The 24,510-nt window shown below is 38.3% G+C and overlaps 1 protein-coding gene across 1 annotated transcript in view; it reads right to left on the minus strand.

The window, feature by feature from the left end:
- The window catches only part of ARAP2 (ArfGAP with RhoGAP domain, ankyrin repeat and PH domain 2), a 348,358-nt gene that overhangs the window by 57,956 nt on the left and 265,892 nt on the right, over window positions 1–24,510 (minus strand). The window lies entirely within an intron of this gene.

Genomic DNA, 24,510 nt, shown 5'->3' on the forward strand with positions numbered 1-24,510 from the left:
CCCACAAATGTTTGCCACAAACTCCTGGAGAAGTATGGAAGCTGGCTTCCTGCCCACCATTAGCAGCTTTCCCTGGGTGCCCCTGGTTCGGCACTTTCCCCTCATTCAAAAAGAACCAAACGCTAGCTCCCTGGAACCAAACCCATGAATGGTGCTCAGTAGTACTCAGCCACGACTGCTATGGAACTAATTTCAACATGAGGACTTTGTGGGTTCCCGGTCACCTCAGCGGTGACCGTGCTGTTCACGGACAACTTGCTCCAGGATTTTGGAACCCGCTAGGAGAGCGTATTCTGGAGGGAAGGTGCCTGAGACTAAGGGGAACAATCGCTACCTGAGAGCCAGGTGGAGCACCCCGTATTTCGGATGCATGAGCTCCCGAATGTTGACCATTTTGCAACCTGCTAGGAGAGCGCTTTCTGGAGGGAAGGTGCCTGAGACTAAGGGCAGCAAACGCTACCTGAGCGCCAGGTGGAGCACCCCATATTTTGGACGCCGGAGCTCTCAAAAGTTGACAGGCAAAAGCACCAAATGCCCTGGAACTATTTTGGGCATAGGACCACGTGTGTGGCCGGTCAGAACTTTAACATGGTGGTGGTTCCCTACACTGACTGGATCTGAGTGCTATTTGAACAACTTGGCGCTCAGATCAGGGCTATTTGTGGATGTATAATATGTGGCGTTATTGTATGATTTTATTATGTTTTGGGGTACTTTTATGTTTTTATGTTTTGTTTTGGGCTTTCTGTTCCTGGGAGATAATTACCCCTCCGGTCTTCAACTCAATTATCTTCCAGGCCCAGAGATTCCTAGGAGGGGCTTGTGTTGAATACAATGAAGACCCCATGCTGGGGTCTGTGCATAAAAGGCTGAGTTTGGCTCAATATAATCAGTTGTACTCCCAGAACTGTGTCGTCTAGTTACTGGGGGGGGGGGGGGGGGTATCTATTCACTGCAGGGCATCTTGTTCCAGCTCATGGAAAGTCCCTGTAAAGACTATTGCTCCCAGGACTGTGTGTCGTCCAGTCCCTGGGAGGAGATAGAGCTAGTTCCTTATCCTGTTCCTGGACAGAGAGGCTCCAGGAGGACCCCAGCCAAACCATGGCGACTGGGGCAGAAGCACTGAGGTTTTCCCTAGTTCCAGCTAGGAAGCGATCCTTGGCGGAGGTACACAGCCGGGGTACAGAGAGCTCCGCTACAAACTATATGTGTGATTTGTGCGTATATGTCTGACAGTGTAGAGCTGCATTATATACACGTGCATATATATGTGTGTGCATGTGTGTGTGCGCGTGTGTGCATATATATTACGCAGTTCTACACTGTTAGACATTTTTACACATTGTCAGTTTAATATTTCTTACTTACAAAGAAGTCCATTACATGTATGTTTCATCTGCTGTTATTGTGGTCATTCTCAAGAGTTGCTATACTTAGCCAAATGTGCCTCTTCTGCTAATCAGTTTGCTCCCACTCCAGTATAGCTCATCATCTGGTGACACCTATCATGGACCCAAATATTCCTAACTACCTTTCAATTCCTAAAGATATTTGTCTTAGTTCCAAATAGTATTTGTCTTATTATTTTAGCTTCATTGTGATTTGTACCTACTATAATCATAATTAGCACTGCACATTCAGGGGATCCTAGGATACCTTTAAATGTGACTGCTGATTATACTATTGATTTCTTAAGGTATGCCCACCAGATATATAACATTTTACCAGGTTCAACCCAACACTGCCAACGAGGGCTTCATTTTTGCCAACTATGATTGGCCTCAAGATCCCATTTTATTTCTATTTGTTCCTGCCTGCCATGATGATTGACACACCTTGACAGGTCTTTGGTCCAAAAATGTCTATAGTAACATAAATGTAAATATCAGATAAAGACAGTTATAGTACTATCTAATGGTGACTTAAGTATGGCTTACACTATGTTAATTTCAATTGGATATTAATATATATATATGTGTGTGTGTGTGTGTGTGAGTGTGTGTGAAAATCTTGTTTTGTTTCTTGTTAATTCCTGTTAACACCTCCTGATCCTACAATGAGTTAATATGCTATAATACACAATATAGTAACTCTACTAAAATTATGATTTTAGCGTTATATTGGTTAAAATATACAATTTAAAAAGGAGTGCTGTTTATTTAACCTTTTACAAGTTGTACTTGTTTTTCCCCATTACAACTAACTCTTAAAGCTCCAGTGAAGCAAATAAGCATTCAGTGTAAAAGCTGATCAGCTTAGTAGGATGGTATTAGGCCATAGATTAGTATGGTTGCTTGGGTTCTATTTTAACAGCTCAATGAATTGTACTTGGGTATTGGAAAAACATAGATATACTGTATTTTTTTTTAAAAAAGAGTGTCTATTTTATCTACTTCGTGTTTATGCATAGAAAGCATACATTTAGAACTGATTCATGCGATATGCCACCTTCAAATAAATGATCTTGTAGAATTATGTAATTTGACCATTTAAAATAAACTACTCCTGAACTCACAGCGAGGAAAGAAAGCTTGGAGTAAAAGAGCATCCTTCCTGGTGTTGCGAGTAGACATTGACAGGCTCTCCATGCATGGTATAATAAATAAATACTCATATTTTCATCACTGAAAGGAATACATTATTGCAAACTAGAGAGGTTATACAGTATGCACTGAGAGTAAAGGATCTAGAAGAAAATAAAATGAACAGACCTTTGGTCTGCTAGGAGTTTAGTCATACTGCGATAATGTAGATTACTTTTGATGTTATTTAGTGAACTTTTGACAAGCACTATATACAAGACTTTTTTCTCATCTCGTAAAGTTAATTTGATTTTCAAAATCTTGTACAAGGTACAAATATAGTCACAGGGTTCACATATTGCATTTATATAGGACATAGTGATAAAGTTACTGAGCTAAACAATAACACAGTATCACAAGGAGATATACAATCAACGTGACATCATGCTGTTCTCTGAAAATAACTTTACTAATTCTAAGTAATTCAAAAAGCAAAATAGGGGGTTTGTATTCTAGTGAAAAGGGAATGGGACGGGGGGTTATAAAGGTGGGCATGACCTTATTCAATTCTAAAGTGATATCACCTCAGGTATTAGAATCAGTTATCACTATTGGGCTTTGTAGTGTTGATTGTTTGTTGCCTAGGATGATTTCAACATTTACAATTACAGCATATTGGGAATTTAACGGTTGTAAATTTCCCCTATATTATACTAATATATATTTTTTTTTTTTTATTAAATCATTCCACATCTCGTTTGCCTCCTGGGTCACCTTCCCTATCTGTAACTGGCCAAATGTAATAAGATTTGAAAAATGAATTCTGGTAATGTTGAGGTTGTGATATTTTTTCCATTTTCTAGCAATCAATAAGATAGCAAGAGTCAAAATTTGCAATATTATTTTCAAAAGTAATATTGGCAGGTTTTCAGGAAAAATGAAAAAAAAAGGAACATTTCTATTGATGGTTTCATTGGTAACCCTACCTCTTTCCTTAAAGATGATATCAATTGACAAGTCTATCAGACATGGAACATAGTGCCCATGTCCATGTAGTATCTCCAACAGAGATTGCTTGAGGTGTTTGCCCTTACACTGTCTCAGGGTTCACATCTTCTCTTGTTTTGATAGTTCTGTTAGAATATTTCATTCCAGTTTCTCAAGAATCTGATTCCTACGAAGGTAATGAAGTATTACCTCCAATCAAAGTTAAAGGAAGACTGAAGATTGGTTAACCCAAACACCAACGCCTGGGTCTTAGATACATTTAGTTAAGTGTGTGCTGTATTCCTTCAGCTTTGCTTGCAGGTTGTGAAAGGACATCAGGGGTTGAGTCATCCTGAGGAGGACATCATATGTGAACAGGTTTAACTTATATATACATTTTTATATAACTCTTTCACTTATGTGGACCCCATGTATGTTAAGGTCAGATCTAGCTGCTACTGCTAGTGGTTGTAACGTGAAGGCATATAGTAACAGACACCCCTATCTTGAGAAGCGGATTACAGTAGTCAAGGCGAGAAAGGACAGTGGAATGGACTAACACCTTAGTCGCATCTGGCGTTAAGTAGGGGCGGATGCGCGCAATGTTTTTGAGATGGAAATGACCGGTCTGACAAAAAACGGTCTGACAAAATACCTGCATTGCGAATCATGGCAGCTGGGGTGCTATACAGGGATGCAATGACCGCAAAAAACTAATTGGGAAAGCCGAGTCTGCACAACCTTTCCTCTAGAAAGCCTCCATTGCAAGCCATTAACCAACCTCATGCTGATGAGTTACATTAACAATGAAACAGCTGTCCATGAGTGGTTCAATGGCTTTGCTCCTTTTCCTGAGTTGTGTTTCAAAGCTGTTGTATACAGCAGACACATACTCCAAGGAATCCAGTCAGAGACACTAGTCTAGAGGGACGGGGAGAGATCAGGAGAGGACAGGTAGATTTGCAAGTCATCTGCATAGAAATGATATTGGAAGCAAAGGAGCTAATGAGTTTACCAAGGGAGGCAGTATAGATGGAGAACAGTAGGGGACCAAGGACTGAACCTTGGGGGACACCAACAGAGAGGAGTTGTGGAGAAGAGGCAGAGCCAGAGAAAGAAACACTGAAAGAGAGGTAGGAGGAGCACCAGGAGAGAGCAATATCTTATAGACCGATATTGCGGAGGATGAGAAGAAGCTGTTGATGATCAACAGTGTAAAAAGCCGCAGACAGGTCAAGGAGAATTAGGATAGAGTAGTGACCACAATATTTTGCAGCGAGTAGGTCATTGGATACTTTGGTCAGTGCCGTTTCCACAGTGTTCTTAGCGCGGAAACCAGACTGAAGCGGGTCTAGCAGAGAGTTGGACTCGAGGAAGTCTATACACAATTCTTTCAAGGATCTTGGATGCAAAAGGCAGTAGTGAGATAGGACGATAGTTGGATGGGGAGTTAGGGTCAAGATTGGACTTCTTTAGAATTGAGGTTACAGTTGCATCTTTGAAGGGCGATGGAAATATACCAGAGGAGAGAGAGAGATTGAGAATTTTAGTGAGAGGTGGAGAAAGAGAAGAAGACATAGTACGGATGAGATGTGAGGGAATTGGATCTAGGGAGCAGGTGGTGGGGCGGGAGGACTGGAGCAGAGCAGAAACCTCTTCCAATGTAGCGGGTGCGAATGAACATAGAACAGCAGAGGGAGTGAAGTTAGGGGAAGTATTGTAAGGGGAAGAAGAAAGATGAGAGATCTCTTCTCTGATTGTAGAGATCTTGTCAGTGAAGTGAGTTTCAAAGTCTGAGGCGGTCAAGTTAGTAGGTGGAGGAGGAACAGCAGGGCGAAGAAGAGAGTTAAATGTGTGAAATAGTCGTTAGGGTTCGCGGAAGAGTGTGGTTATGAGGGTATTTAAGTAATTAACTTTTGCAGAGGAAAGAGCCAAGCTGTATGAGCTCAGCATAAATTTATAGTGGAGAAAGTCAGATGCCTAGTGAGACTTTCTCCAACAGTGTTCAGCAGTTCTGGAGCATTTTTGGAGGTATCTAGTGAGCTTGGTGTGCCAGGGTTGTTGTTGGGGGGACCTGTGCCATTTAAATGTACAAGGTGCCATGATGTCTAGTTGAGAGCAGAGGGTGGAATTGTAGAAGGAGGTTGCAGAACTAGGACAGGTGAGGTTTGAGATAGGTAAAAGGAGAGTTTGGAGATTAGTGGAGAAATGCTCTAGGTCAAGACATTGGAGGTTTCTGTGAGAATGATGTTCAGACGGTGGTTTCAATTGGGTCTTAGGTATGCCAATGTCAAAAGTCAGCAGATGGTGGTCAGATAAAGGAAAAGGAATATTGGAGAGATTAGAGGCAGTACAGAGGTTGGTGAAGGCAAGATCAAGAGTGTTTCCTGCTGTATGGGTTGCTAAATTGGACCATTGCGTAAGGCCAAAGGAGGAGGTTACAGAGAGCAGACGAGAGGCATCAGTGCAATTGGGGTTATTGATTGGGATATTGAAATCCCCAAGTATAAGGGAAGGAGTGCTAGATGAGAGGAAGTGGGGAAGCCAGGAAGAAAAGTGCTCAATTAATATTTTAGGATAACCAGGGGGTGGGGGGGGGGGGGGTGGTAGATGATAGCAATTCTTAAAGGAGTGGGTTTAAATAGGCGGACAGTGTGAACTTCAAAAGAAGAAAAGGATAGGGCAGGGGGAGTTACAATTGGTTGAAAGGTACATTGAGGGGATAGAAGGATGCCTATGCCGCCTCCTTTACAGTTGAGTCTAAGAGTGTGAGAGAATTGTAGCCCACCAAAACATAAAAAGGCAGGAGTAGCGCTATCAGATGGGGACAGCCAGGTCTCTGTAAGTGCAAGCAGTGTGAGTGAGTTTGAGATGAAAAAGTCGTGTATGGTTGTTGATTTTAAATTACTGCAGATGGAGCTGGCATTCCAAAGTGCACAATGAATTTTGGTAAGTGAGGGTAAAGGGCAGGGTATTGTGATGAGGTTTGTGGGGTTTCTGGTTGTCTTAGTCTGTGGAAGGTGAAGGGCCCTGGATTGGGAGAGACATCACCAGCTGCTAGAAGTAGGAGGAGAGAAAGTTACAGGAGGTGTGAATGGGTTTTGTATGCATGGAGTCTAGGATGAGATCGATTGTGGGTTGGAGTGAGAGAGAAAAATGAGTGTAAGGCATGATATGAGAGAAGGGGGAGTGTAGCAGAGAAGGGCATATGTAAATGTGGATGGGGGATGAGTGAAGTGGGTGTAAGGAGAGATTTTTATACTGAGGGAGACTGAGGAAATAAAGAGGAGGAGAAAACAGATCATTGCTAAACTGTGAAAAATGAAAATTGGAGATAATTGGAATATCAAGAGCAGGTGAAGGTAGAAAAAATGTGTTTTATGGGTTAAGAAAGTGCAGGAGTGTACTAATAAGAGGCAGGTTTTTGTAACCTAATTAAAATGTAGGTGTGACAGACAATCTATAAATGTAATCATGAGCATGGGGTGGGATGGTGTAGGGAGGGGAGGGTGGGCATCAGGCTTGCTCACTCAAGGAATGGGCTTGCAAAGTTGGGGAATCAGGCTGTTGAATAAAGAGATGTGAGGGTCAAAGAGCTTGCAATAAAGGTAAGGGAGGGGGAAATGTATCTAGGTACAGAGATGAAGAGATGGGTATTCAAATAAAAACAAACATATCAATAAGAAAAGGGAGGGGTCAGAGGTCTGTTACAAATCAGAGGGGAAAATAGAGGAATGCATATAGGTAGCATCCCAAGACATAGTCAAAAACAAGACATACAATTATGGCGACCTATCAGTGGTGCTCAAAGCCAAAGACACAAGACTAAAAAAAAACTCTCCATACCAGACTTTGTAATAGCATTCAGATTATACAGAGACATAATTTGCTTTAATTTCCCCCCAGCGCAGAGAGGAACTAGATCTGTACATGCACAAATTGGTGGACCTGGGAAAGTACGGTGGCACCACGTTTTACGATTATCACAAGTCATTTTCAGCCAAAGTGGCGGCAACATTCGCACAGTTCACTATCAGGATAGACTGGAGCCACATGGATACTGAATTGTTCTGTCGCCACTTCGCTGGGCGGGTGCCACCAGCTTGTGCAATTTGCTCTTCCAACTCTCACGCTACCAATTTGTGCTCCAACGAACCTAGTTTACCCACCACTAGCTACACCACCCCTAACACAAGCACGTTTGAGCAAAGAGGATTGAAAGACAAATTAGGGAGACCAATAGTCTTTTTAGGCAAGGCTCAGATATAAGACCATGTGCCCAAACCATCTCTTTCCCAAAAAATGACGATGGAGGTACAGGTTGACACACTGGCTTTCTACCTCAATGCTCACCCATCACAAGATCTTGTTCAGTTCCTTATCACGGGTTTCACAGAAGGGTTCCACACAGGGTAAATTGCACTACCGATAGGCACCATCAAATGTAATAACTTACATTCCACAACAATAGACCCTACAACAGTAGACACACTCCTAAGCACAGAAGTAGGGAAAGGCTTTGTGATCGGGCCATTCCAAACAACACCATTCACATGTTGGCGAACCAACCCGATAGTTATTGCAACCGGCAAATACAACAATAAAGAACGCTCCTCATTCTGTTGTCACTCCAATCCTTAACTCACTCAAACCTTCAGAGGAATTTTCCTTGCATTATGCCACAGTAGACAATGCCATACAGGCAATGCCATACAGGCAATATTGGAGGCAGGGGAGGCAGCTTGGTTGGGGAAAACCAACATTTTCAACACCTTCAAACTACTTCCAATACACCTGTCACTGTGGCATCTGCACGGAATAAAATGGAAAGGCCTATACTATTTTGATAACAGACCAACTTTCGGGGCAAAGAGTAGCCCAAAGTTATTTGACTTATTCGCGGAAACACTGTGCTGGCTATTATTGAATGTATGTGGCTGTCCAGTTGTAATTCACTACCTAGAAGACTTTCTGACCATAGAAAAGCCCGAATCCACACCACTAAGAATAACAAAAACAGTAGCACTCTTTTCAACATTAGGAGTACCTGTAGCCACGGACAAAACTGTAAGACCCATCACTAGATTGTCATTTCTCGGCATATGCCTAGACTCAGTAACCATGTAGGCAAGTCTCCCCGCAGACAAAGTTCAGAGAATCAGGACAGAGGTAGAGTTGTTCCTCAGCAGAGGTACTATGACTCGGAAAGACCTACAATCCCTCCTAGGTTCTCTGGACTTTGCCATGAGAATAATCCCACAAGGACTCGCGTTCATATCCAGTCTCTTACCTAAACTACGAACAAGCCATGGCAGATTAGACTATGTGGAGTCAATTTTTGACTCACTGGAACAGCATTAACATGTTCATATCACCTTTTACAGGAGATTCCCCAGTAATATGGACAGATGCAGCAGCCCACTCAGGTTACACAGCCATTTTCAGAAACAAATGGTTCAGAGATGCATGGTCAATAGAGACAGTAACTTTACCGTCATTTAACAACACTTCTGCCCTTTTTGAGGTTTACCCAATAGTGGCAGCAGCCCAAGTGTGGGGACACCTTTGGAAAGCACAGGCAGTAAAGTGCTATAAAGATAACACAGCAGCATGCAACATAATTAACAAGGGCAGATCCTCAACCCTGACCATCAGGAGGCTAGTCAGAAGACTTGTGTGGTTGGCAGCCAAACAACATTTCCACTTCACTTGCGAACATATACCGGGCAACCATAACACAGCAGCTGATGCCCTCTCTCGTTCTAACCTACAGGTGTTCCACCATGCACATCCCACAGCCGAGAAACCCTGTACAGACCACCGCTATTCCAGGAACTCATCCTGGACAAACTTTACTCATGACGCACGGGAGAATGCTTGCACAATCAGCACTCTCAGCAAACACCAGACACTCGTACAATTGAGTCATAACCATATACAACAGGTTCATTACAGAATACAAGATCACAAACCTGCTGTCATTAGATACTATGGTGGCGTTTACATCTTTTTACCACTTGCATCTAAAACTAGCACACAATACAATAAAGTTATATCTCTCAGGTATACAATACCATGTCATAAATACATACCCTAGTCACAGTACTTTCATGTCTTCAAACCCCATAAAAAACATCCTAAAAAGGTATTCTTACGATTAGAAGATCACAAACCCACAAAACAACAACCCATAGACGCTAACAAATTCCGAACATTATCCAACACATTGGATACATTACCATTCGAAATTGAAACAAACAACACTTTAAAAATCGGTACTTATCTGGCCTTCTACAGGTTCTTACAACCAAACAAATTCACCATAGAAAAGACCATTGATACCAAAAAAATGCTAAAATTGGCGTACCTAAACAAAATAGGGGACCACTATGTCCGGACACTTCGGCAATTCAAAATGAATCAAACAGGGCCGCCCGTCAACATACCCATATACCCCACAGGCAACAAGTGGTGCCCAGTGCAATTATTTGACCAGCTTTATCCAAACTAAAGTGGTCAAGACAAAAACGCCCCCTTACTAAGCCTACATAGTAACCCTCCAACAACATTCAAATTCATGGTCTAAATACGAACTCTCTTTACAAAAATAGGGTGCGACCCATCAGCTTTCACTGGTCATTCATTTCGCATAGGCACAGCAACAGCCGCATCTAGTCAAAATATTCCAGTACACATCATCAAAAGACTAGGATGATGGAAGTTGTCAGCATACAACTGGTATATATACCCCAACCGGAAAAAGAACTCAGACAAGCATTCGAAGACTTGGCAAAATAATAAAGCCACATATTGTTAACAATTAAATACGTATTAAAGAAGTTTTGCCTATACCTTTTAGCCCTCTTTATTTACAGGCCTGTCCGTACATCGGTTTTGGCATACCACAACCGAATTTAGTAAATATTATGGTAACGCTTACTCAGCCTATTTCCCTGACCACAAATATATATATATATATATATATATATATATATATATATATATATAGAAAGGATGCACTTTCCGTTCTTCCAAAGTTAGAAAAGTATTTATTCCATCAAACGGTATACAATAAAAGAGTACTAAAGAGTACAAAATATTCAGCAAAATAAATAAAAATATATATGGTGTAATATGTTCAATATAAATATCAGGGTGAGGGTGGTGAGGGTGGTAGAGAACTCACTATATAGATGTATAATCAGGCATTTCTCCCATTAATAGGGTCAGGAGGTGCACAACATTGCACTCACAAGACAGCAGATAAAATCAAGCATATCTCCACAACCAGCATGGTAACCAGACTTCAGTGACTAGCAGGAAGCTCTGAAAATAAACATGCAATGTGGCAGATAGCAAATAAAATTACAAATACAAATGCAAATCAAAAGTAAAAGCATTCAAAAGGCCTACGCGTTTCGTCCATTGGGACTTCTTCAGGGATCAATATATGCTGAAGGTATGACAGATTTTTTCCAGCATTTGTGATTGCATATAAAAGATTAAACAAAAGAAGATCTCAACTCAAGACGCTGACAGATAAGATCAAATTATTTTACAGGCTACCTTTTTTTTTTTTTGGTTTATTTGGGTCCTTTTCACAAACATTTAGTGTGAGAGTAAATAGTAAATAAGGTTGTAATTTAGGTTGATGGCTATGGGCTTTGTGACGTTTATTGGGTACAAGAAACTAAATAACCTCACCCCTTTATGAGACAGGGTATCTTCTGGACATGCACATGGGTTGAGAAGGAGGAGATGCAGCTCACTAGGAGACCCTTTGTTTTTTAAATATTTGTATTTATTTATTTATTTATCAATCAAGAGAACCAATTGGATCTCTTTTATGACTTTTAGGTCTCACATGATATTTCTTTTTGACTGCTTGTACAACTTATAGCTGTACATTTGCATTATCAATGACAATGTTTCTGGCTTATGCCTGCTAGTTTCCTAGCATCATATATGGTCACATATGCTAAGAATATTATATTATATGATAAGAACATATCCATTGATTCAGCTCAGCTTTGCTCAGGTGGCAAGATTAAGCCAATTTCCAGGCATTGCTTATTTTAGCAGTAACATGGCTATTTACACCTCTAGAATAAACGTGATCAAAGGGCATGCTATTGCCAGAAAGGTCTTAAATGAACCTGCACATATGTTATGTTTCTTGCTGGTGCTAATAAGACGTGTCATATATGTGCAGGTCCATGTGGGTAAATGGCATGCTCCAATGCATGTGATTTGCAAAATACAAAGTGCAAGGATAAAGACATTTTTAGCATCCTATTTTCATAGTAACATTGGGTCTGTCAAAAAATGACCACTCTTTTGCAGATGTTGACATATATTAAAATGGGACCATCACAAGGTGGAATAAAAAGGAAGTAAATTCACCTTTCTCATTTGACATCATGTTTGCATTCCTAAAACTATAGTGTTCTTTTAAATAAAGATTCTTCTTTTAACAGCTGTGCATTTTTGTATTGGTAGAAACAGATGGCTTTTGCCATTGATTTAAAAGTAGTTAACTACCACCAACTCCTACGGAAAATGTATTTATATATTTCAGCTTAGAGGAAGACATAATTAGGGTTGATAATGTGGCTAAAGTGATCACATTTCACACACAAGCATGTATATAATTGGCACCACTAATTAATATTAGCCTTTATTTTAGAGCATTAACCCCTTCCCAACCAAGCTTACTTATTTAAAAAAGAGAATCTATTTAAAACAAACTGTGCAAAGCTATCATAAAAACACTAAATACAACCACAGTCATATATACATTGCTAGTCAATGGCATTTAAAACTATTGATCATGCTTTATCAATATTTTAAAGGAATAAAATTTTTTAGAGATTGCAAAATATCCCTTATCTTGCAATATTTCAGACAGATAGGGGAATTGCATCCTCATATTTAGTATTTATTGATACATTTACCGCTATCAATGAGCCATCAACATCCATATGATCACAATCCTACCAGTTCAATACTCTTTGATACTATATTCACCCTTATTAGATTTATAGAAAAGGGCTCTATAGCTAAATTAAACACTCAAGTATTGACGATCACATTCCTACTAATGAGAAGTTATTGACATTCTGATGGAACCATTAAAAACTTAACAACTAAACTCAACACATAAAGATCTGAAAGAATGTTTTCTAACAAATAACCAATTCTGCAAACTATTTTCAAGTATTAAAATAAGCAGAAAGAACACCACAAACACAACTTGGAGGAGTATCAATTACAGCATTGAAGAGAACAAAATTATCATCTGGGTTTGCTGTGCAAATAGTCTCTGGATGAAATAATAATGGTCTTTTGGATTTCTCATTATAGGTGGGATTTCTCTGACATGGCACAAATTACATGTTTTTCAGACATGCCAGTGGACTACTTGAAAGACAAGCTAGTGTGTTTCTGTCCAGTCTCGACTTTCTCTTAGTCCACTGTTTTAGTTTAAAAAAACAAAAATAAAGTGTGCTGTGCCTTTAAGACCATCAAACAATACAAGTCAATAATTTTCACATAAATATTAATTAATAGTGAATTTCAAAATTGTATAGAGTGCACTGTGTTTAAACACATTACAAATCAATTGTTGAGTGATATAAATACCACATACATGTGCAATACCATCACGCTCTGATGTCATAACGTCCAACGGCTGTATGCCCCGCCTCCCGGAACAAGTGTGAGTGGAAGTAGCCCTTAGAGCCTGAAAAGGACCGACGATATTTTTTGGGACTATACCACATTTGCGAGGAAGAGGACGCATAGCCAGACAACTGCTTTTAATATTTGGAGTGTCAAATAAAGGATTTTTACTGCCATCACAGCCTCAAGCCTCTATATACTAAGATGCCAACACAGTCCAGAGCAGACTTAATTGCTCTACTCTTGTGGGTGTTTTTGATCTATATTTTCAGTATTTATGTTTTATGCATAATGCCCTATGAGTTTTTTGTTCTGTTTTACTTTTTGAGTATATCAGTGAAGTTTTAACAGAAGCAATTTCAAAACTTTTAAAAGTGAGTTTATCTTTTAAATAATTTTATTCTTACTTTGCACTTATGTGTTTTGTCACTAGTGCACTTTAACAATTTTGTATTGGCACAAATTATTCATGGTATTGCACATGTATGTGGTATTTATATCACTCAACAATTGATTTGTAGTGTGTTTAAGCACAGTGCACTCTATAACATTTTGAAAAACACTATTAATTAATATTTATGTGAAAATTATTCAGTTGTATTGTTTGATGGTCTTAAAGGCACAGCACACTTTATTTTTGTGTTTTGTAACTTATGTGAGAGGAGCTTTTTCACGATATATAGTGCTGCTTTAAATTTGTATTGTACTGTGTATATTAGTTTTAGCGCCATTTTTACTTGTTTTTTGGTATCTTTTGCACTTTAGTTTTTTTGCAGTTTTAGTTTACCTGCATATTCTTAGGGGTTATCAAAACCTAAAGAGTAAGTCATGCATGGATCTCTTTTTGTCTCTAAAAGATTATCAGACTAACTTAACTTTATAAAAGTGATGGTAGGAGCCACACTCAATTCGGGCAGCGACACGGTGCTCTGGAGTAGGACCGGCAATCCCACAACGACAAGTCAATTATATAAATTATCCAGGCACTCAAGGTGTTAAAGCCGCAGGCAGTTTTAATGAAACAAAAAAGAACAGCAACAGCTAACATCACAAAGCAAACATGAGTATATATATATATATATATATATATATATATATATATATATATATATATATACTGTATATATATATATATCAGTGCATAAAAAGGTCAACCAATAATTCACTTAAGTGAATATCATTAACAAAAGTAAGTAACACAAATCATACAAATTACAAGAAATATCCATGACTTACCTCTGTGTGTCAGAGGAGGGAGAGACAAAATAATATAAATATCTAGTATAGAAAACTAAAATTAAAAGTAAAACAGAAGAAACAAGTAAAAAAGATTCAAAAAGAACGCTTACCAAAGCACCAAAGTCTAACTTCCAGTTAAGTGGATAGCAAAAGGGCATTTCCTGTACTCTGGAACACATAGGAACGGCGCAAGTGCAATCTAAAAAAATCCATTCATAAAGAAAAGGCAAAAGACGTTTGTATGATAATACACATGCACAGCACTAGATGCTCGTTTGCACATGTGCACGAGAGCAAGAACAAATCATATGAATCTACAATTAGCTTGCAAATGCGTTTCCAGGCAATCTGCCGAACGGAGATCAATTTGCGCATGCCCCAGGTAGGTCCGCCCCAAGGAGGTCGATTGTAGCAGGGATTGGATCCCTTATTTCCCCATTGGCCAAATTTTTGGATAATATCTTGAGACCATTTTTAACAGAAATATAATCTTGAGTAAGGGATACAACTGAAGTGTTTTTAAAACTGGAGGAAGTTGAGGTAACTGACACCTTGATCCTTGTCACTTTTGATGTTACCACTTTGTACACATCTATTGAACACGATAAAAGCCTTGCGGAAGCCAAATCAGCCTTTGTGACTTTAGGATTTAAGGATGATGTCTCATATTTTTTTGCACTTTTGGAGATGGTGATGAGGGATAATTATTTTCTCTTTCAAGACCAGTTTTACCTTCAATTGAAGGATACTTCTATGGGCTCCAATGTGGCACCCATATATGCCAGTATATTCATGTCAGAGTTACAGGAAAACTTTATCTATCCTCATACCTTATTTCGACAATTTGCCACTAGATGGTGGCACAATATTGATAATATACTTGTTTTGTGGAGTGGCACGTTGGAGTCCCTTGAAGAATTCTATGCTTTTTTGAATGTGTGCTCTCAGAGTATCAAGTTCACGATGACATATGATTTGGTGGAATTAACTATTTTGGATATTTTGATTAGGCGTCTTAATGAAATGACCATGAGATTAGTTGAATGTGGTTACCCCCTGGTATTACGCAAGAATCAAATGGACCAGGTAAAAGATCAGGAGAGGGAACATTTCGTACATCCATGAAGACCAGTGAGGAATGAGAATAGGCTGAAATCTGTTTCTAAATTTAAAAAAATACTCTCTGATCTACGGAGAATTGTGTATAAACATTGGCATGTTCTCACTGATTGTCACCCAAACATTGCCGAGTTTGCTCAGAAACCTATGTTTGCTTTTAAGAGAGGCAATTCACTGAAGGATAAACTGGTTAAAACTCTTGTTCCTATAGGTGATGTTGCCACTACTGTCAAACAAGGCAATTTTACGTGTTACAAATGTATCTCTTGCCACTCTATGACACGTGGTGATGTTATACATCACCCACGAAGTGGCAAGAAATATCCTATTAGACAATTTCTGACATGAAATTCTAACTTTGTGGTTTATGCACTGAAGTGCCCTTGTGGTTTCTTGTACATGGGGCAGACTAGCCAAAAGTTTAAAATGAGGTTTTCTAAACACAAGTCGACAATCCGTACTGGACTGGTTGACTTACCCCTTCTTGCTCACTTTTTGGAATCTAGGCATAATGTCTCGCAATTAAGGTTCTAAATTTTAGAACAGGTTATGGAATTGCCCAGGAAAGGTGACAGAAATAAGAGATTATTATTACGTGAGGCTTACTGGATTTGGGAACTTGACACATTACATCCTAAAAGGTTTAAACCATGAATATGATTTATCTATGTTAACCCCTTAAAACAGGAGGGCGTACTATTATGCCCTATTCTAAGTGGCTCTAAACGCCACAGGGCGTAATAGTATGCCCTCCGTTTTTTTTTACTCACGCCGGCGATCGCGTTGGGGGGACTCCCAGGGAGCCTCCACGGCAGATCCTGCCTCCTGCAGCCCCCTACCCCCCCCGGCCATGTGAGAGTGAGGTCCTTGCGAGGACCTCACAATCACATGGCCGGGTTAGCTGGCTGCTGCATTGCCAGCAGGGGGACTACCTGTAATGAAAGTTAGTCCCACTGCTGGCTGGAAATCAAATAAAATTAAATTAAAATAAGTGTAAAAATATATATATATATATATATATATATATATATATATATACTTAGATCATTTATATATATTATCTAATTATATATATATATACATACACACACACATACACTGTCTAGGTGTATTTTACTATTAATATATATATATATTTATAAATATATATAAATATATATTAATATCAAATTACACGTAGACTGATACTGATTAAATATATATATATAATTATTGTTATATATATTTATATATAATATAAAAAATATATGTAAATACATTAAAAAATAAAATAAAAAAATAATTAAAAATAAATCATTAAAAAATATATAGATGTGTATTATTTCGTTCTAACTGTATTGTGATAATATATATATATATTTATATCAAAATGCATGTAGAACAAAATAATATTTATATCTATATACATAAATATATACGTATATCACTATATATATATACCTATATATAAATAAAAATATAAAAAAATTATAAATATATATATACACACATGTATTAATTCTACATATATATTTATGTAATATTTTTACATAATTAGGTATCTTAATTAATTACCATTAGCGGGACCTGCCTGACAACCCATGCCGAAAGTATAGGGAATTTAATTTGCTAGCACTATATTTAACTCTATAACTTTCCAAGACACCATAAAACCTGTACATGGGGGTTACTGTTTTACTCGGGAGACTTCGCTGAACACAAATATTAGTGTTTCAAAACAGTAAAATGTATTACAACGATGATATCGCCAGTAAAAGTGACGTTTTTTGCATTTTTCACGCACAAACGGCACTTACACGGACATTATTGCTGTGATATTATTGCTGTGATACTTTTTACTGTTTTGAAACACACATATTTGTTTTCAGCGAAGTCTCCTGAGTACAACAGTACCCCTCATGTACAGGTTTTTGTGTGTTTTCAAAAGTTACAACGTCAAATATAAGGCTTGTGTTTCATTTTTTTCACTTTAAAATTCGCCAGATTGGTTAAGTTGCCTTTGAGACCCTATGGTAGCCCAAGAATGAAAATTACCCCTATGATGGCATACCATTTGCAATAGTAGACAACCCAAGGTATTGCAAATGGGGTATGTCCAGTCTTTTCTTAGTAGCCACTTAGTCACAAACACTGGCCAAAATTGGCGTTTTTTGCATTTTTCACACACAAACAAATACTAACGCTAAGTTTGGCCAGTGTTTGTGACCAAATGGCTACGAAAAAAGACTGGACATACCCCATTTGCAATACCTTGGGTTGTCTACTATTGCAAATGGTATGCCATTATGGGTGTAAATTTAATTCCTGGGCTACAATACAGTCTCAAAGGCAACGTAACCAATCTGGCAAATTTCAATTTCAAATGTAACGTGCTATATTTGACCCTGTAACTTCCCAAAACACCATAAAACCTGTACATAGGGGGTACTGTTTTACACGTGAGACTTTGCTGAATACAAATATGTGTATTTTATTGCAGTAAAAGCAAACAGTATTTTGACATTGACAGTTAAAATGTCACGTAGAACTAAAAAAATAACTCAATTTCTTATTTTCTCCCATTTTGTTCATATTAAATTATGTTTCATAGCTAAATATTTGATATTAAATGAAAGCCTTGGTTCCCCTGAATAAAATGATATATAATAAGGGGGGGTGCATTTAATATGAAAGAGGTGAATTACGGTTGGACAGACATATAGCGCAAATGCCAGGATTTGTTTACGTTTTGTTTTGTTCACAACGTGTACATTTGGCTCAGTCCTTAAGGGGTTAATTTAAGTAATGGTTGCTTTTATTATTGTTTTTATTATTGTTTGGCTGTATGTAGCTAACTTCTAATTCTTTCTTTTATATTACATTTTTACAGGACTCCTGGTAGAAATGTGGTGCTGGTTTTTGTATACACCCTAATCCTTTTTTAGCTTCGCATGGAATTCTGTATTTTTGTAGCACCACTCTGATTTGGACACGTTATATCACCTCTTATATTGCACTTTAAGTATTTTTATATAATGATAATGATATATAAAAAAAAATCATAAATATATTGCACTTTATAGTCCTATTGTGGAACTTTTACCAGTATACACTAGATTGTTTAATTATCAAATTCAGTTACTTAATATAAGCATGGGCACTATATTGTATTTATATCATTTTATTTGCTTATTTATATTTTTAAGTCACATTGTGACACTTTACATATGCACTTTGTATGGTTAGTGTACACTGTGTATATTACACATGCACCCATAGGCATGCGCAGCCTATTGCACCCTAAAGCACAAAAACACACGCTGCGTATATATATATATATATATATATATATATATATACTGCTGTGTGTGTGTGTGTGTGTGTGTAGACGCTGTGTGTGTAAGGGCACTGTGTGTGTGAGGGCGATGTGTGTAAGGGTGCTGTGTGTTTAAGGAGCGCTGTGTGTGTAAGGGTGCTGTGTGTGTGTGTGAGGGCGCTGTGTGTGTGAGGGCGCTGTGTGTGTGAGGGCGCTGTGTGTGTGTAAGGGCGCTGTATGCGTGTGTAATGGTGCTTTTAGTGTGTATGTGAGGGTGATGTGTGTGTGAGGGCGCTGTGTGTGTGTGTAAGGGTGCTGTGTGTGTGTGTGTGTGTAAGGGTGCTGTGTGTGTGTGTGTGTAAGGGTGCTGTGTGTGTGTGTTTAAGGGTGCTGTTAGTGTGTATATGTGAGGGTGATGTGTGTGTGTGTGTGTGTGTGTGTGTGTAAGGGTGCTGTTAGTGTGTGTGTGTGTGTGTGTGTGTGTGTGTAAGGGTGATGTGTGTGTGAGGGCGCTGTATGTGTGTGTAAGGGCGCTGTATGTGTGTGTGTGTGTGTAAGGGTGCTGTTAGTGTGTATATGTGAGGGTGCTGTTAGTGTGTGTGTGTGTGTGTGTGTGTGTAAGGGTGCTGTTAGTGTGTATGTGTAAGGGTGATGTGTGTGTGAGGGTGCAGTTTGTGTGCTGTATGTGGGTGCTGTGTGTGCTGTATGTTTGGGGGATTGTGTGTATTGTGTGGGGGCCGTTTGGTAAATATCCCCCCTCCCTTCTTACCTTATGTAGGGAGGGGAGACCTTACTGCTGCTGCCTTCCCTGGTGGTCCAGTGGAGGTGGGGGCAGATTTCTTAATATCCCCCCTCCCTTCTTACATTATGCCTGGGAGGGGGGATCATTTCTGCTGCTGCCTTCCCTGGTGGTCCAGTGGAGAGTGCAGGCTAGAGTTCACACTCGCAAGATCTGAGCGTCGCCGCGGTAACCGCGGCAACGCTCAGAATCCCGCGAGAGGACCCGGCGGAGCTGCTGGCAAGAGCTCCCCGGGTCCCTCTCCTGCCTCCCTCCCTGCGTGTGGGTAGGTGGGGAGGGAGGCTTAGAGCAGAGCCGGCGCTCGGATAGCGCCGGCTCTGCATGAGCCGACAGGGGAGATCCCGAGATCTCCCCTGCCGGTCTCAATACATAGGCGTGCCGCGGGGATTAGGGTGTGCATGCACCTTATCTGTACAGTGACACTCTTCTTCACGTGCGCATTTATATATGCTATTTACACATTTATATTATTAATATAATTATGGCACTTGTAATATTTTATTGAATATATACTATAATATAGGGGGGGTGTTTATGCATACATTGTGAGTATTTTAATCTTCTTCATAAACATATATTTATATTTTCACTTGTCCAGTTGAGTGCTCCTTATTCTATACTTGGTAATTACTGGTATGATTAAGGAAGAAATTTTAATCTGAAATTGTATGCCAGCTTAACTCACTCTATTTAAGAAAATAACCTTTTTATTTTTTTGATATATTATGATTTATGATTATATATTTATGTTTTTTTATTATTATTGCCATTTATATAGCGCCAACAGATTTCGTAGCACTTTACAATATTATGAAAGGGGGGATTTAACTATAAATAGGACAATTACAAGAAAAGTTACAGGAACGATAGGTTGAAGAGGACCCTGCTAAAATAAACTTACAGTCTATAGCAAGTGGGGTATAATACACATACTTTTTTTCTTGATTAATTATTTGTTGCTTTTCTTTATTATTTTCTTTTTTCTTTTATTATTTTTTCAGCTATTTTTTCATCTTTTCATTATTATATATTTTTTCTGTTTCTTCATGTATTCATTTATTTATTTTTTCATTTTTATTACTACTATTTTTAATTTTATTTTTACTTATATTTATTTTTATTTTTAATATTATTATTTTGTATTATTTTTATTATTTCTATTTATTTATGTTTTTCATTTTTCTATCTTCATTTCATTTTCTTAATTTCTTTACTGTTTTGTCCCCCTCTCTTTTTCTTTGTTTTTCATCTTAGCCTTTTGTTATCTATTTTGTATGCCTGGCTTCAGTTGCACGTATGCGCATATTGATCCCCGTTCAGTGGATTTCCTAGGGACGCATACGCAGGGATTATTGGAGGTTTGTATGTTTTGCTCGTGCATTTGTGCGCCTGTCCGTACGAACAACTAGTGCCGTTCGTATGTAAGATCACAGTTCTCTGTGATCTATTAATATTTTGTATATCTGCTTTCGACCATACTCATGCGCATATTGATCTCTGTTCTGCAGATTGCTTGGAGACGCGTATGCAAGCTAATTGTAGATTCGTACGATTTTTTTCTTGCTCTTGCGCGCATGTGTGTACGATCGTCTAGTGCCGCTCATGCGTATTATCATACAAACGTCTTTTGCCTTTTCTTTATAAATGGATTTTTTTAGATTGTGCTTGCGCCATTCCTATACATTCCAGAGTACAGGAAATACTCTTTTGCATTCCACTTAACTGGATGTTAGTCTTTGGTGCTTCGGTAAGCGTTCTTTTTGAATCTTTATTTGTTTTTTTCTGTTTTACTTTTAATTTTAGTTTTCTTTACTAGATATTTAGATTATTTTGTCTCTCCCTCCTCTGACACACAGAGGTAAGTCATGGATTGTTGCATTTATAGATTTTTTTGTAATTTGTATCATTTGTGTTCATTACTTTTGTTAATGATATTTACTTAAGGGAATTATTGGTTGACCTTTTTATGCACTGATTGCTATATATACACTCATGTTTGCTTTGTGGTGTTAGCTTGACAAAGACCTCATAGTAGATTGAAACATTGCTGTTCTTTTTGTTTCAATAAAACTGCCTGCGGCTTTAACACCTTGAGTGCCTGGAGAACTTCTTTAATTAACTTAACTTCATAGCCTTACAAGACTAGTGAGAATCGCTTCAGGTGGTACTAAATCTTCCATGCAGAAGGATCTTGCCTGGTATTACAGTTCTCAAGTTGATTTCATTCTCAATTTCAAATTGTATTAATTCACTCCATTGTGACACAAGTGAGCTAAAACTCACTTGTGACCTAAATCTCCTTCGAAAACTAAACTAATAATAAGGCAAGCGATTCTTAAAGGGACACACTAACAAAAATTATTTCATACTATTAAGGCCTCAATTTAATATTGTTGTATAAGCTTTTGAAATTATGTAAAGGGACACTCCAGGCACCCAGACTACTTCTGCCAATTGGAGTGGTCTGCGTGCCAACTCCCACCACCCATAACCCTGCAGGTGTAATTATTGCAGTTTTTATAAACTGTGGTAATTACCTTGCAGAGTTAAGTCATCCTCTGTCTATCAGACAGCCACTAGAGGGACTTCGGTGTTCTTTGAACACAAAAAGTGTTTTAAACTACGCTGGACGTCCTCACACTATGCATGAGGACCTCCAGCGTAGCCGGAGTCCCCATAGGAAAGCATTGAACAATGCTTTCCTATGGGGAGATCTAATGCGCGCACGTGGCCATTGCTGCGCATGCGCATTAGGTCTCCCCCGCCCGCCGTGGGCGGAGCCTGACCCAGCGCCGAGGGACATCGGCACTGGATTCAGGTAAGTCACTGAAGGAGTTTTAATAGGATGGGAGGGAGAGAGGCACTACAGGGTCCTTTTACTGTCTGTTTTTTTTTTTTTTTATTAAAATACTTATTTTTATTCCTAACAAAAAAAGCAAAAATGTAATTAATTGGAAAATTCCATGTAAAATGGAAAGTAACAAAGTCTGGAAAATGGTTGGAAATCTTTTTTTCTCACATATTGAATTTATTGTAAAACATAATACATGCAATCTCAGTATGTGTCATCCACATTAGACTAAGTAAAAATATAGTAACACATACAAAAATTGACAATAAAAAATAAAAAAACAAGTGAACACAGCGCAAAAAATTGTGAAAAATTCTCAAATATTCTAAAATGAATTCTTTTAAGAAAAAGCAGCATCTTAAAATGTGTAGTAGTAGCTCCAAGACACTCAAATCACATAAATCCAAAAACAAATGTGCATTCTGTTTTTGGTTTTACATAATATCATTTAACTAGGCATTCCAACATCGGAACAGAAAAGCACTATGTCATATTATTTAAAATACAACAAAAATGTGTAGAAGAGTAGAACATGGAAAATGCAAGGGCAAACACAGTCCTGTTGATTTGATTGATTTGAATTAGCGAAATAGCATTAGTGTGATGGAGTCTGCTTTGATCACACTAGCAGCTGGAGCAGAACTTCCCCTATGCAACTCCCCCAAGAGATCTACGTCACGCCCTTGTTTCCACCTCCCTATGTTCATCTACACTTGTGGCAGCAGAGCATCCGTTTACCACCCATGGGAGCCATTCATATTGGCTGGAAAAGGAAGAATTGCACCAACAAAAGTGCATGCTAACCACCTGGAACTCCAACCTGGCCAGAGGTCTGGTGGCTACACAGTACAACTTTCAACAACCACTGCTTTTACACCAGGACACCTAGGAGAGTGCTAAATGAAGGGAAGACAAATTAGGTGATGGGCTAACAAAAAACTATTTAGTTAGGAGCCCCCACAGAGCCAGATCAACCTCTTTATCATGACTGACACTTGCTCAACAACAGCCTGGAACTCTGTGTTGGATCAAAGGTTAGCCTTGTCCCACTGAAACTTTACTCAAAGATTTCTCAGGCTACATACCTCCAGTCCGATTCTTTTTAGACCATTTACTATTGGGAACTAGCGCCATCACAAATAGAAAGTTAAGTATTTAATAGAAAAAAAAAAAACATCGGACAGATGTATTTAATCAATAACAGAGTTAATAAAAAATCCAAGTACAAACCTCCCTTAAAATACTCTTTTATCAAAACCATTATATATTTTTACCAAAAAAATAAAAATAGAACACTATACATGATATTTTATACCATTAGTTTGATTTGTAATCAGTTTAGGAGTTATTATAATTTACTTTTCCATACTTTGTTTTATTGTGCTAGCAAAGGATTTTTTCATTATTTTATTTTCACAGAAAGAAGAAGGTGAAATTATTCCAAAAGAGGAGCTCCTACCCATGCTTATTATGGAACACTTTAGTTTACTGGCATTCTCAATTCGATGAGATGTTCAGCCATATTTTTTTTTTCTAAATTATATATAAAATGATGTCACATGTTTTTAAATCCCTTTTTAAGTGGCTGATTACCTGATATCAGTGACAGTTCTTTACGTTTTATGCATGTGGGAGAACAATTCGGCAAAGTCAGTAGAGTCTGAGATACACTCAACTCCTATTCTTTCACTCTAAATATATGAAAAGAGTTAATATATTTTAACTGTATTTGATCTTTTTTTAAAGAGCTTTAAATGCTGTTGCTAACATATGGGTGAAAGAAATGCCATGCGATCTATTTGCACTTCAACAGCTATTACGAGAAATAAACTGCATTGTATATTCTTTTTGGAATTACAATGTTTCAAAGATATTAGTAACACAGTAGTTATCCCAGCTCAAGTTATTTTCACATTTTATAAATGATACACATGTTATACTGTGTGTACTGTGCAAATCTCAGCAAAGCTTCTAAATAATTCTATGCATAGTACAAGATGTTTTTTAATAATTTAAC

Source organism: Pelobates fuscus, chromosome 6, assembly GCF_036172605.1.
Source record: "Pelobates fuscus isolate aPelFus1 chromosome 6, aPelFus1.pri, whole genome shotgun sequence".
NCBI lineage: Eukaryota > Metazoa > Chordata > Amphibia > Anura > Pelobatidae > Pelobates > Pelobates fuscus.